The sequence below is a fragment of the Equus przewalskii genome, chromosome 27 (assembly GCF_037783145.1).
Source record: "Equus przewalskii isolate Varuska chromosome 27, EquPr2, whole genome shotgun sequence".
NCBI lineage: Eukaryota > Metazoa > Chordata > Mammalia > Perissodactyla > Equidae > Equus > Equus przewalskii.
The window spans coordinates 24,955,164-24,970,478 of NC_091857.1; positions in this window are offsets into that span (position 1 = coordinate 24,955,164).

Sequence of the window (15,315 nt, forward strand, 5' to 3'; positions counted from 1 at the left end):
CAGCATCGCACATAGAAGAAATAGAACGACTTACCACTAGGATATATAACTATGTACTGGGGCTTTGGAGAGAAAAAAAAAGAGGAGGATTGGCATCAGGTGTTAGCTCAGGGCCAATCTTCCTCACCAAAAAAAAAAGTACCTTAAAAAAAAATAGTTGGTAGCTAAGAAAAAAAGTGGTCTTTTTGGTTTAACCTGAAAACAAAGTTTCTTAGAATCTCTAACCAGTTTTTTATTATTTTTTCTCTTTTACATATTTCCTTCTGAAAAAATAAAAACTTTTTTGAATGAAGCACATAGTAATGTTCAGAGTTACCCTGTTCTTCGTATACATCATTTACCTAAAAATATTTACAGAAAGGCTTCTACTTGATAGGCCTTGCTTTTTGTACCAGGAGATGGAAGAAAAAAACAAATGAAATCTTTCCTGAAGGAGCATACTGTCTCATGGAGTTATGCCAGGGGAAAAGAAGAAGAGATAATTCCTGCCCTGGAGCACCATGGGGGAAAGAAGGGAGGACAACTAAGTCAGCTTTGAATAATTGCAGATGACCATGCAAAGGAGGCGTCTCTTACTTGAGAATAGATGTATGAATAGGATTTAGCTTCGTAGGGAAACAAAAGGAGGGGATTGCAAGAAGTTGGGATATGTATGTGTGTGGTTCAAAGAACCAGAGAAAGTTAGAACTGAAAAACAGTTAACTTGAGTGAAAGAGGCTGTAGACCAGATTACAAAACGCTTTGAATAGTGTGAAAGGTGTTTAGATTTTTAACCAAGAAGAATTTTGAAATTGAGAGTGGAATTGATCAATTTTCATGTTAGAAAAGTTTGTCTTTGACACTGTGAAGGAGAGATTGGCTTAGGGGGAGCAGAGAGCATGGTGCTAGGACCCAAAGGACGAAGATCAAGTCAAAGGGGCAACTAGAAGAGTCTAGGCTAATAGGATAAGCACATGGGCTAGGATGGAAATGCTTGGATGGGTGCAAAATATTTTTAGAAGGAGGCCATCTTAATGTGAAGGAAGGAGAAGAGACTTATAAAGACAACAGGTTATGTTTGAGCTCTTAGAAAGCTACTAGCAGGAATGGCGAGAAGGGTAGAATTTTTATTAATTGCTGTTCTTTCTTTCTTTCTTTCTTTTGTAATCTTGAGCATTGATACAATTGGATAGGATCCTACAGCTCTGGGTATTTCCAGCTAGCAAAATATCACTTCTTCCTACCCCAAAACACAGAGCTTCACTATCATAATCTCTTCAAAAATTTAAAAGATTAATTCCATCATGCTCTTGTTTTCTATTTCTTTTAGTGCCACAAGAAGCTCAAGATTCCCAGATTCCTCATTACCTGGCCTATTCTCCCTTACATGTGGTTATGGACCATTTTCAATCCAAACCACTAGGCCCTCCTAATGGCCAGTCTCTGCAGACCTCTGCCTCCTCAAGTTTTTAATGAATACTCTCTTCACCCTCTTGCTCCAGTTGAAATCTTTCTCCCTCCTGTGGAAATGTTTTTCTTACAGTTATTTCTTTTTTCTCTCATAGTCTTTTTAAGACTAGACATAGATGCTCCATCAGTGTCCTATTGGCTCTCGATATTATCTTCCACCCTTTTGTCACTCCCTTCTTCCTCTAAAATTCCCACCATCGAAACTCGTATATCACCAGTACTCACACACCACTCTATATCACCTGCTACAACTCTTTGCTTTCATTGTTTATAGATTTGGGTTCACTTTGTCCTGTATTCCATGAAGATCTCTCCACCTGCTTAATTTTCAAGCTCTTTAGCATAGTTCATTTTATAATTCTTTTTGCCATCAATATCCACTTGAAAATTCTATTCTCTGAGCCTCTCAGTTTTTTTTTAAATTCAATTAATTTTTATTGAGGTAACATTGGTTTATTACATTATATAAATTTCAGGTGTACATCATTATATTTCAACTTCTGTGTAGATTACATTGTGTTCACCACCCAAAGTCTAGTTGCTATGCATCACTGTATAAATATGCCTTTTTACTTTTTTTGCCTTCCTCCCCCTTCCCCTTCCCTTCTGGTAACCAATTCATTCTCTGTGTCTATGTGTTGGTTTGTTGTTGTTATTTTTTGTCTTCTACATACTAGTGAAATCATACAGTATTTGGCTTTCTCTGACTCATTTTGCTTAGCATAATATCCTCAAGGTCCATCCATGTTGTCACAATGGTAAGATTTCATCTTTTTCATGACTAAGTAGTATTCCATTATATATACACACCATATCTCCTTTATCCATTTATCCGTTGATGGGCATTTAGGTTGTTTCTACATATTAGCTATTGTGAATAATGCTGCAGTGAACATAGGGGAGTGCACATCTTTTTGAATTAGTGTTTTTGTGTTCTTTGGATAAATATCCAGAAGTGTAATAACTAGATCATCTAGTAGTTCTATTTTTAATTTTTGACTTTAATCTAAATTTTTTAATTTTAATCTTTAATTTAAGAATTTTAATTCCTTTTCGTTACCTTTTCTTGGAAGAATACTCAAAACCTTAGTTAACTCTAACTTTTTGCCTAGCCAGTGCCCACATCCAAAGGAGATGCCCATTGCTGAAAAATACATGCCAATTGGACTCACGTTAATTCATGACCGTTAAGCTCCAGCATCTTTAGTATTTCAGGACAATCCTGTGACATTCCTCTACCCCGTTCTCTCAGAATCCCCTATTTTCTAAATGACTTCTGGACAAATTTTCTCCTCTAACATTCTTTCCCTCCGCCACATTTCCCACTAACATGTTCTGATGATGACATTGTATCTGGCCTTTTGGTGAAATAAGTGCACTCATAAGTGAAATTCCACAAGCTCACACTATCACATTCACTAACTCACTTGCATTTTTGGTGTTTTCTCCTATTCCTCTGAATGAGTATTTCATATTCCTTTCTATGGCTGACCATTTCACTTATTTGTTGGAGCTCATTCACTCTTGCGTACTCAAAAACACTGCTGCCGCAATGCCTTCTCATTCCTGCATCTCTATTTTTCTCCCTATCAATCATTCCCTTAACCATTAAGTCATTACATTACTTCACACAACTTAAAAACAAAACAAAATAACTCCCTTTATCTCACATGTACCTCTAACAACACTTTATTTCTATACTCGTTTTAAATACAAAAATTCTCAAAAGGGGGGTCACCAATTGGTGGCTTTTTTTCCCTTCCACTTTTTCTTTAACCTACTCTGAACAGACTAGCATCTCCGTATTTCACTGAACCAGTCTTAATGTAGATATAATGTGGATACCAGTGAATTCCTTGTTTCCAACAAATGGAAATGCTCAGAATTTATCATACTCAAAATATTAATTGAATTTCCAACATTGAACCTCTAGTCTCTCTTTCTTGAAACACTTTCTTAACTTGCTTTCCAGAAAACTTTTCTTTTTTGATTCTCTTACCTTTCACTGACCTTTGCTATTCCATTCCTATCTCCTTAACATCTAAGTGTTGGTATACCCAAGAACTCAGACCTCTGACATTCCCTATCTATAATTTTCTCCTTGAGGCTCTTATTCAGTACCACAAATCTTCACAATTAAGTGCTGATTGTCCTCTTATTTCTTATATACAACTAAGATCTCTCCCCTGAACGCTAAACTCATATTTAACTGCCTACGGGACTCCTCTACTGTACTTGGCTGTCGAGTCAACATCTCAAGGTTATCCTCTACAAATTCAAACTCCAAATGTTTCCTCTCAAACTTGCACTTCCTACAATATTCCCCTGATCACACTCTACTCTCCAGGTTACTCAGGTAATCTTTCTGCCCCACTTCTGTTAGAACTTGCACTTTGACTTTTTGCTCATGGCTCTTTTCATATCACCTAAAATAATACTTGAAATGTTGAAGATGTTCAATAAATAATTGTTGAATGAAATATGAATAAATGAAAATAGGAGAAGAGAAATAAATTTGGCTTTGGACAATTTGATTGGATTATCCTGTGAAATGAAAATTTTTATAGGCAATTCAATGTTAAAGTCAGTGATGCAGATAATAGCTCAAACAACCACCATGGAAAAAGTTGTTTAGGGAAAGTGTGAAAATTGAGGAGAGGAAAAAATCTAAGCACAAAATTCTATGGAAGGACAACTTTCAAGCATTGGGGAGAGATAGCAGTGTCTGGAAAAAGAGAAGAGCAGAAATGATTAGCAATACAAAATGAAAATGTGTCACTAAAGTCAAAGAAACTAAGAAAGGGATTACAAAAGAGTCAATGTTGTTAAATGCCCAAGGGGCCAAGTTAGATAAGAACTTGGATTGGCAAAAAGGGGGTTCTTGGAGAAATAATTAAGGCAGGTTTAGAAGAATTATTCGGATGGAAGCCAAATTACAACACATGCAGGATTCAATGGGAAGAAAGGAGGTGGGAACCATGAGCACAGATTGTAGATTTGTTACTCTTGGCTGTTGCAGGAAGAAGAGGTACAGAGAGGTGGCTACACGTGGTACACAGAGAAGGGATTACTGTTTTTGCTATTAAGATGAGAGGAAAAGTCTATATATACCAAAAAAAAGGAGTCAATAAAAAGGGAGTATTTGAATATGTATGGGATGAAGTCCTGGAAGAGAGAACGTATCTACAATTGTAGGATTGATAGCGACAAAAATATTTATTGTATTAAAATTGAGCAAGTGTACTCTCATTAGTCTTTTCTATGGAATCCTTAGTGCTGAGTATTATTAAAGAGTAAGTCATTCCCTTAAAGGACCCCCTTGAAACTGAAGGGTTTAATAAAGTGATGTGAAAGAAAAAGTATAAACTATAATAAATATATTCCTTTATAATGAAAGATAACTAGCAGAAGAAAAGCAGGTTTTATTTTTGTTGTTGTTGTTGCCTGAACCTTCTCTGCCTGTGGGAAAACTAAAAGGGGAACTAAAATCTTATCAAAAGTCTTGTACAGTGTAATGATCCATTCTTGGTAAGAGCTCTCCTCCCCATTAGCTTCCTATAACTAAAGTCTTGTACAGTGTAATGATCCATTCTTGGTAAGAGCTCTCCTCCCCATTAGCTTCCTATAACAAAGGGAAGATAACCCCAGAGAAAGGAAACTTTAGAATCTGCTGAGAATAGAACTTCACTCAGGTAGATTGTAGCCACCAGAGTGTAACATTGAGAGCACATAAGATTTAATTCAATCCATAAAAAGACTAATGATATAAAATGGGAAAACTTGGAATGTTTTACTAGCAGGCAATAAACAGTCTCTTGATAAAGAGAAAATTTACCTTGCTGTTAACTGCAAGAAAGAACCAAGGAATGAAACGATGGTTGCATAACTTAGCATTGAAGCTAATTCTTTGCTCAAAGTAGAAGAAGAAATCCAAAGGGGAGGAAAGACAGGCCTCCCCCTAACATTTATGGGGCCCAGCAATGGTAAAATCGTGGTCCACGTACCATATATATAAATATTTAATATATTTACTCACTCCTCATTTCCTAGGTCAATTAATCTTAATCCTGGCCACACCCTTGCATCATCTGAAGAGTATTTAAAAATGCTTATGCCTGAACCCTTCTACCCACTGAGGCTTAGATTTATTTGCTGTAGAATAATTTTTATGTTTTAATATTTTATTATAAGGTCGCCAGCTGATGCTAATGTGCACCCAAGGTGACAAAATTCCAGTAGAATAATCAGAAAATCTTTTGCTTCGTGATCTATTGGTAGGATAAAACTTATCTAAACTCAGATTGTGGAATATTGGAGCACTAAGAACCTTCCCTCGTGGTTCTGTCTTTGGCCAGAGGGGACATTTGGCCACTTTTTGTATAAAATGGTGTGGGAGGAAGAGTGCAAATCTATGGAGGAAATAAAGAAACATAAATACATGTCCAAGGATGTAGTTTTGTGAAACACCAAGAAGCTCAGTAACACATTTTGAAAATACCTGAAGGGGCCAGCCCAGTGACACAGAGGTTAAGTGCTCCCGTTCCGCTTCGCAGCCCAGGGTTCGCAGGTTTGGATCCTGGGTGTGGACATGGCACCGCTTGTCAAGCCATGCTGTGGCAGGCGTCCCACATATAAAGTAGAGAAAGATGGGCACAGATGTTAGCTCAGTGCCAGTCTTCCCCAGCAAAAAGAGGAGGATTGGCAGCAGATGTGTTAGGTCAGGGCTAATCTTCCTCAAAAAAAATAAATTAATTAAAAAAAAGAAAAAAGAAAAAGAAAATACCTGCAAATTGTCTTGTCTTTTTAACCAATCTGATTGCAATTTGGTTCATGTAAACTAGAGATCATGAAGATAACTACTTCTTGGTTCTAAATTTTCCAGAACAAGTAAGCAATCCACCAACATAACGTGAATGTTTTGAATAGATTATTCCACTCTCAGATTTCAGGTTATTTCTCCTAACATGGAGAATCATTTATATTTATTGTTCCAGGATTAGCATTCAACAATGGAGTAAAGAAAATATTCTGTAGATAATGCTTGCCACAGCCATTTTTCAAAATATAGTAGTTAAATTTGTAATATAACAATTTTTTTAAAAAGATGTGTTTTAATCAACCAGTTCAATATTTGTTGAGTAAATGGTGTACATAAGGTGGGTGTGCTAGAGAAAGACATATGGCATAAATAATGCATGCTAAAGAACAGTGAGTGAGTTAAATAATATAAGGCAATAGTAAAAAAAATTGCAATGCACTTCATGACTAATTCATGTGTTCTGAAAGGTGGTATTATAAATACAGACGAAGGAAAGATTGCTGAGGCCTTGAGTGTAATAGAGATTTCAATACATTTTGAAATATGATATTCCAGGAAGGAAAGAGAACAGCCAATGGAGGGACAAAGTGTGAGCTCTGGAAAGGCAGTGGAAAACAAATCTATGAATGAACTACTGGAGATTACAGAGACCAGTTGTCAAGAAATTAGACTTTTCTATGGAAGAATATTAGGGAGTGGAGAAGGGAAGGAAGGATCAGTGAAATTAGAAGTCAGAGGAATATTATATAATACACTGAATGGAAACTAAGAAATTTAACTGGCCATGCGTGTTTTAAGTCTTCAGAACACTTTGAGAAGGGAAAAACCACTGCAAGTGGTAGGTCTTAACTAAAAATTTAGAGTGGAGGAGATAAATTTTATTATGAACCTTTCTGTGGCTTTTCTAACGAACTTTGTACCATTTACTTTGAGGTGAACTCGTTGTGGAGCAAGCAAATGCACACTTCTTGAAAGGGAACTTGGAGAATCCTGTGTTAGAAGGTCCTCAGTTCCTTCTTTGGGTCACAATTGAGGTGAAGCACCCCTAAAAAAGCTAAGACACTTTTATTTGGTGCTAAAGTAATGTCCTAATGTCAACATAACAAATGTATACCGAGACAGGATGATTCATTCAAAATAGTAAATTTTACACCAGCATTTTTATCACCTTACTCTGAAATATCAGACAATATACTCTCAGCATATTCGTTTCTCTCTAGTATGATTTTCAAACAAATGACAGGAAGAAATAATGTGGAGTTGTCTTTTTTTTTTTTTTTTAGTTGGTGTGTAAGCATATGAATAAAATTGTTCTTTCTGGTAGATAATAAGAGGGATGAAATCTTGCACTTTGAGATAACTTCTAGGTCTTTCTCTCTCTCTCTACTTATACAAGGAAGCAAATACTATACCCCACAAAGTTATGGGCAGTCATCTTGAGAATACACTGAGGACCTTGCCTTGGGGTAAAGCTTACACTGGAACCTAGAATGGAGAGAAAGAAACAGGAACTCAACCTACCTGAGCTGCTAAATCAACCAACCCAGAAAGTGAAATCACTTCTGGGTATCTAACTTTGTGAACCAATTACTGCTCCTGGTTGTTAGAGCTAAACTGAGTTCTGTTTCTTCCATCTAAAGGAATAACATGCCAATCCATATAATGTTACTGCAGCGTTTACTTAAAAGATAGACAATTTGCAGTTATTAGAGTCTAAATTTAAAATAGAAAATTTCAAAGAAAAGATACACAAATACATTGGTAATCTGTGCAAGAACATTTGAGTATTTGTTTTTCTTTCATGCAGGGCAGAATACTATTTCGAATTGTTTATTAATATATAACTCTTTGCCATTCCTCATGCTTGTATTTTCTCATACTTGTAGCCTTCTCTAATTTGCACAGCTAGAGCATCCTATAGGTACTAAACTCAGGGAAGTTTGTTACTAACTAAAGAAGTGCAAATCTCAGAAATGCCTTCTTTGGGAAAAACCTTGGCCTCAAGTCAAACATTATTTTCTGATTTAGAACACATTTTGGCTGTTAATAGACCTCAAGATCTCCAGCCTGGAGGATACCAATAGCTATGAGTACTAAAAACAAAGGAGTTTTGTACATTTATACATTTTACACTGTTTCACTTTCATGATTGTATGCTATTTTTTTACTTTTTAAAAAATATTCTTTTCACCTGTATGTTTACATCATGACTGAAATAAAATATTGGGATGCTCAAAATATTAAAGAAACACTACAGTGCTCTTAGAAATAAATAAATTCATTCTATGTTCTCAATACCAGTGAAAACTGAAAACTGTTTCAGATACTAGCACTTAAAACAGCCAAAGAAGAAACAGTGTCATTCAAATATATTATGCCTGCCACTATTTAATACCCACTCAAATGTGTAGAAAAAGTCGCTGCTAGTTCAAATGTTCTTAGTTGAAATAAATTGAAATATCATTTGAATTAGCTTAAGCAAAAAAAGTAAATGAATTTTAGTGGTAATGGGGTATTTTTAGGGAAGAAGAAAAAGGAAGTGAATAATACGTAGTTGGGGAAAAATAACCAGGTGATCTCATTTTTACTGAAGATCTGTCTAGAGCAGAGCTTCTCAAACTTAGTATTATTGATGTTGTGAGCTGGATAATTCTCTGTGGGTGAAGGCTTTCCTGTGCATGTAGGATGTTTAACAGCATTTCTGACCTCTACCCATTGGATGCCAATAGCACCTCCCCCAGTGTAATAGCCAAATGTCCCTTGGGGACACAGTTGCCTCTAATTGAAAACTACTGCTATAGATATAGACATAGATCTATATTTCATAGAGGTACTGATTTATTATAGATATAAGTAAAGATAGATACGGATGAAGATGGAGATACAGATATAGGCATTGGTATAGGTGTAACTCATTTCTCATCATGACTTTCTCTACATAGTGATAAACGTGAACACTGACATTTACAACCTAAAATTCAGGTCCTAGAAATAAAAACAGCTTTAGACTTCTTTAGGGTGCCAAGTTAAAAAGTCCCAGGAACTCATTGACTCTTCTTGGTTCACCTATCTCCCTCAGACCAACCAACTGTACTCAGGGCATATTGAGTCATATCATAACAGAGTAACTCAACAAAACAGAGGATGGTGTTGGGATAAGAATGATTACTAGAAAGGAGCAATGCTCCCAGAAAACCAGGGGATTACAAAGAGCCTTCATGAAATAGAGGAGGAAAAATTATTAAAGAACTCAATACAGGAGATTTTCCTGAGCAGAAAATAGAAGTCTTCACCCTTCAAAGTGAAAGGGCTTAATCAACCTTCTAGAAAAATTAACAAAAATAGATACATAGATTGACACCTAGCATGTCACACTGAAGGATCCACAGAAAACTTTCAAGAGAAAAAAACAGTTTACCAACAAAAGAATGAGAATCAATTTGCCATTAGTCATCTTATCTGTAATACTGGAAATTAGAAGCGTCTGTGGGAAATTACATTCAGCCTATAGTTTTATATCTATCAACCAAAATACAACAAAAAATAAAGATATTTTCAAGTCTCCATAATTTTAGCTCACATGCACCCATTTTTAGGAAATCAATAGCAAATTTATTGTAAAAGTATTAAAGTAAACAATAGAAAGGAAAACACGAGATGCAGAAGATAACGAATCCAATGAAATAGAGAAGAGAAGATCCAAAAGGACAGACTTGATCAGAACAAAGACTGCAAAATCAAAGCCTTGGAGAAAAGGGTATTTCATGGGAAGGTAGAAATAAAATCTTAGAAAATATCAAAGATTTATAATACCAAAATTTAAAAAAGAAAAGAAAGGTAATCACTGACTCTAGAAACAACAAACTACAGGAAGACATGAAGCCAACATGAAATAGACTAAAATGACCTACAACTCTGAGCAATCACCGGAGAATCTATAGGAATATATATTAAGAATATTCTTTGTTAAGTAGGCAAAAGAGTTGTAAATAGGAAAATATAGAGGCAAAATATATTTATAGCAAGCCCTCTGGTTCTATAATGCATAGTATTTATCTAACCATAATATCCTAAAAATATATATTATATTTTTTCTTTTTGGCTCGGATTTGTTGAGATATAATTTGCACACATTAAAATTCACCTTTTTTTTTTTAGGTATACACTCCTGTGAAGTTGGCAAATGTATGCAGTCCTGGAACCACTACCGCAAACAAGATATGGAATATTTGCTTCCCAAAAGTTACGCTCATGTAGATTTATAAAGATACTCTTCACAAGTTTTGATATGGTTTCTGTCCTACTACATTTTTCAGAATGCCATGTAAATTAAATAATACAACAGAGAGTCTTTTTTCTGGCTTCTTTCTCCTAGAATCATGTTTTGATTTTTACCAATATAACTGCATATATCAGAAATGTGTTTTGTTTTATTACTGAGAAATATTGTATTGGTTTATTTCCAGGGGTTTTTTGGCAATGTACCCATCAGGATTCAATCAGGAGACAGAAACCACACAATAACTTGAAGAGGAGAAGTTTAATACAAAAATTGTTAACTTGGGAATTGCAGTAATTGGGGCTTGATTAACAAGAGGCAAATAAAACTCTAAAGAATATGAGCATAGCAGATGTAGGGAGCAGCCATTCCCCTAGGACTGTAATAAAACACGTAAGGAAGAGCTACCCCCTCCTAGGGCTGAGTGCCAATCCTCACTATAGAGGCGGAAGATACAGCTCACAGGACAGTAAAGAAGTTCGGTAACACGCAGGCAGTACCCACTAAAAATCCACCTTCTGAAATGCCGGGGGAAGCTGGAATTTACCATAAGTTCCTCCAACCTTCTTCTTCTTACTCAAAACTGTTTTCGCTATTGTAAGTTTGTTTTTAAATTAAATGATACACACATTTTTAAAAAATTTTTTGAGGTAGACTTACCATGAGCTAACATTTGTTGCCAATCCTCTTCTTTTTGCTTGAGGAAGGTTGTCAGTGAGCTAATATCTGTGCCAATCCTCCTCTGTTTTGTGGTTTGCTGCCACAGTATGGCTTGAGGAGCCATGTGTAGGTCTATACCTGGGATCTGAACTTGCTCTGCGAATCCTGGGCCCCCAACGCGGAGCGTGCAAACTTAACCACTACGCCACTGGGCTGGCCCCTCTAAATGCTTTATTTTCCATATAAATTTTGAAACTAGCTTGTCAGTATAAATAAAGAATGCTGGGATTTTGACTGAAATATTATGGGATCTACAGATGAATTTAGAGAGGATTACCAATTTAACCATATTGAGTCTTCTGATCCAGGAGCACTATTTAATTTTTTAATTTTTAGAAAGAATCTATATCCCAATCATTTCAATGAAAATTAAGGGAAAAAAGAACTCTCAAAATTAGTGGCCATCATCTAAAATATATATAGTGGCATTGGAAAAAACAATTATCCATTTCTAAGTGGAAAATAGTGAATGCCACTTCATTTCTTTCATTGAAAGATAAACCTCATAAAATTTAGCATATCACCTTTATTAGTAACAATAACTGACTCTGGGAAATATCAGCTATTGGAGATACCAGATGCCTCGGAACATAAGAGGATGATATGGGACTGAAATCAAGTCCATAGATGAAAGTAGGTCAGAAATTAGGTCTATATAGGTCAGAAATATGAGTCCTCAATCTCTTTCCAACTTCGCAGTCAAATAATTAATCCCATCCCCAAGGAAAAAAAAAATGGAAAGTTTACTTTCCGGGGAAAGTGGACCACGAAGCTGTCATCTCAGGAACATGAAGCATGCTACAAGTTGTCATTTAGGTGCTGTGATGGCATAAGGTAAAAGCAAGCATTACAATGAAAGTCTACCATTTCCTCCTTTTCTGTCCACCAGCAGATTAGGGCAATCTTCTCTGGGGATAATAAATTGTCTCAAAAGAACAGGAAAACCGATATTAATGTTTTGGAGATACCGTGATGCAATGGCTGACTCTTACCTGACTGTTGTAGCAAAGACCACTAATCAATAAGTCCCTCTTATGTGCACAGTGTCCAAAGAGAACTTTTAGTGTCACATTTTAAATTATGAATGGGCAGTGAAAGATCACCAGATGTTTTTGGAAAACTTCTAAATGAAAGATATCAAAACAAACAAAAATTATGTTAAAAGAAATCACATAAAACAGAGACATTGCAGGAAAAATTCTAAAAATGTTATAAATAATACCCTGAGAGAAAATAGAAGATTTTATGTGTCCAAAAGAATCAGTAGAATGTAATTTTTTTAAGTTAAAAAACAGAGATGATAAGTAAAAGTTCTTGATATCTGAAAAAAATATGGAAGGAAACAATATAGGACCAAAAATATGCAAATAAAGACAAAAGGATTTTAAAACCATCGGATTAAACCAGGAAGCTCAATAGCTGAGCTTCAGAAATAAAAGAGTTTCAGACAAAAAGGATATTGCAAACACATTAATATAAGAAAATTTTTCATAACTTAGGAACATGGGTTCCCCATTCAAAGGGGTCTAACATCTCAATGATGTTTTTTACAAAACATGATAACAGCCTCCAGATGGAGAGGAGGTCATATGAAAAAACTGAGGATCTGAATAGTATGGCAATTTTCACAGGGAGTGCTAATTACTAGCTACACATTCTTTTTTTTTTTTTTCTTTTGAAGATTAGCCCTGAGCTAACATCTGCTGCTAATCCTCTCTTTTTCTGAGGAAGACTGGCCCTGAACTAACATCCGTGCCCATCTTCCTCTGCTTAATATGTGGGACGCCTGCCACAGCATGACTTACCAAGCGGTGCCATGTCCGCACCCGAGATCCGAACCAGCGAACTCTGGGCTGCCGGAGCGGAATGTGCGAACTTAACCACTGTGCCACCAGGCCGGCCCCTAACTACACATTCTTGAGAAAAAATATTTCTCACCCAATCTATGCTCATCCATCTTAGAGAATACTTAAATCATAATAAATGGAACGTTGGTAGAAATATGAACATTTAAGTCATTGCTGGTGACAGCTCAGAAGGAAATGAGGAAAATGTTGTTGAAAACTGGAGGAAAAGAAATCCTTATTATATAGTAGCAGGAAGCTTAGTGGAATTATATCCTATAGTTCTATAGAAAGCAGAATTTATACGCAAGGAGCTTGAATATCCAGGTGTGGAGATTCTAAGCAATATGTTGTAGGTAGAGTCTAGTTCCTTCCTGCTGTTTATAGCAAAATGTGAGAGGAGAGAGAGAGATTGAGGGAAGCAGTATTAAAGAAAAAGGAAAGAGGACTTGATGACTTGGGAAATTCTCAGCCTAACCAGATTACAAAGATGCTAAAATTATGAGAGTCACTGTCAAGAGAGGCTTTTCTGAAGAGAAAGCCAAGGGTGTGGCTAGACAACCTTCAATTAGTACTTTGGAAGGATAACAAAGATCAGAGAATTCAATTACGCATGTGGCTCTTTCAGAGATTAGACAAGTGACTCATAGATCCCCTCAGCTTCCTAAACAGAAGCCAGGAATAGAGATAGGATTATCCAAGAAAGATTTTCCTTGAATCTTTTGTCTAATGGAGTGAATTCCTGAAACATACAAGGGAGATTTACAAGGTTCTTGAGAAGATTATGCCAACAGTCATGCGGCCAGGTTGGATCAAAATGAAGGAAGACTGTGGGATGCTCAAAATTCTGCAAGTAGGAAACAAGCTGATAAAACTACTCAGCTGTTGGGGTCATCCTGGTGGCGTAGTAGTTGGGTTCACGTGCTCCACTTTGGTGGCCTTGGGTTTCATGGGTTTGGATCTCGGGCATGGACCTATACACTGCTCATCAAGCCATGCTGTGGTGGCATCCCACATACAAAATAGAGGAAGATTGGCACAGCTATTATCTCAGGGACAATCTTCCTCAAGCAAAAAGAGGATGATTGGCAATGTATATTAGCTCAGGGCCAATCTTCCTCACCTGAAAAAAACAAAAACAAAAACTACGCAGCTGCAAACATGTATTACCACACATACAAAACTAAGAAAGATTCCTCCAAGTATGGAGGCTTGAGCCAGAGGATAGAGCCTCTAGCTCAGAAGGCAGAGCCAGAACCACAGAAGATTATTCCCAGGCGTTGGAACCTAATGTTGCCTGACCAGTTAGATTTTGAAATTACTTAGAACTGGTGACTTCTTTTTTCTTTCCATTTTCTCCCTTTTTGAATTGGAATGTTGACAACTGTTATCCTTTGCCTCTCTCACCATTGTATTTTGGGAGTAGATAAGATATTTTCTGGTTTCACAGATCCATAGATGGGGAGGAATTTTGCCTTTGGATGGATTATATAGAGAGCTTCACCCATACCTAATTTAGATGAGTTAGGTATGAGATTTGCACTTTTGTCATGATGAGTCTTAGATGAGGTTTTGGACTTGAGATGATGCTCTATTGGCTTGAGGTTCTGGGAGATCGTGGAATGGGATGAATGTATTTGACACTTGGATGGACATGAATCTTAGGAATCTGTGGTAGACAGAATAATGGCCCTCCACGATGCCCACACCCTAGTCCCTGGAACCTGCGAATGTTGCCTTACATGGCAAAAGGGATTTGGAGATTTTAGGTTAAGGATCTTGAGATGGGGAAAGTATTCTGAATCATCTGGTAGGTCCAATATAATCACAAGAGTTCTAAAAAGAGGGAGGCAGAAGGGTAAGAACCAGAAAAAGGGAATGTGATAATGGACGCTGTGAGAGAGAAAGAGTAAAAGATGTTTGCTTCTGGCTTTGAAGATGTAGGATGGGACCAGAAACCACAAGAAAAGCAGAAGACTCTAGAAGATGGAAAAGCCAAGAAAACAGATTTTCCTTTACAACTTTTAGAAGGAATGCAGCCCTGCTGACCCATTTTAGACTTCTGACCTCCAGAACTGTATGAGAATAAATTTGTATTGTTCCAACACCCTAAGTTTGTGGCTTCCTCTCTCTAACCCTGCCTTTACCTCCCCAGCCGCTTTCTCCATCCATCACCCTCCCACTTGCCCTGGGATGGAGAAATA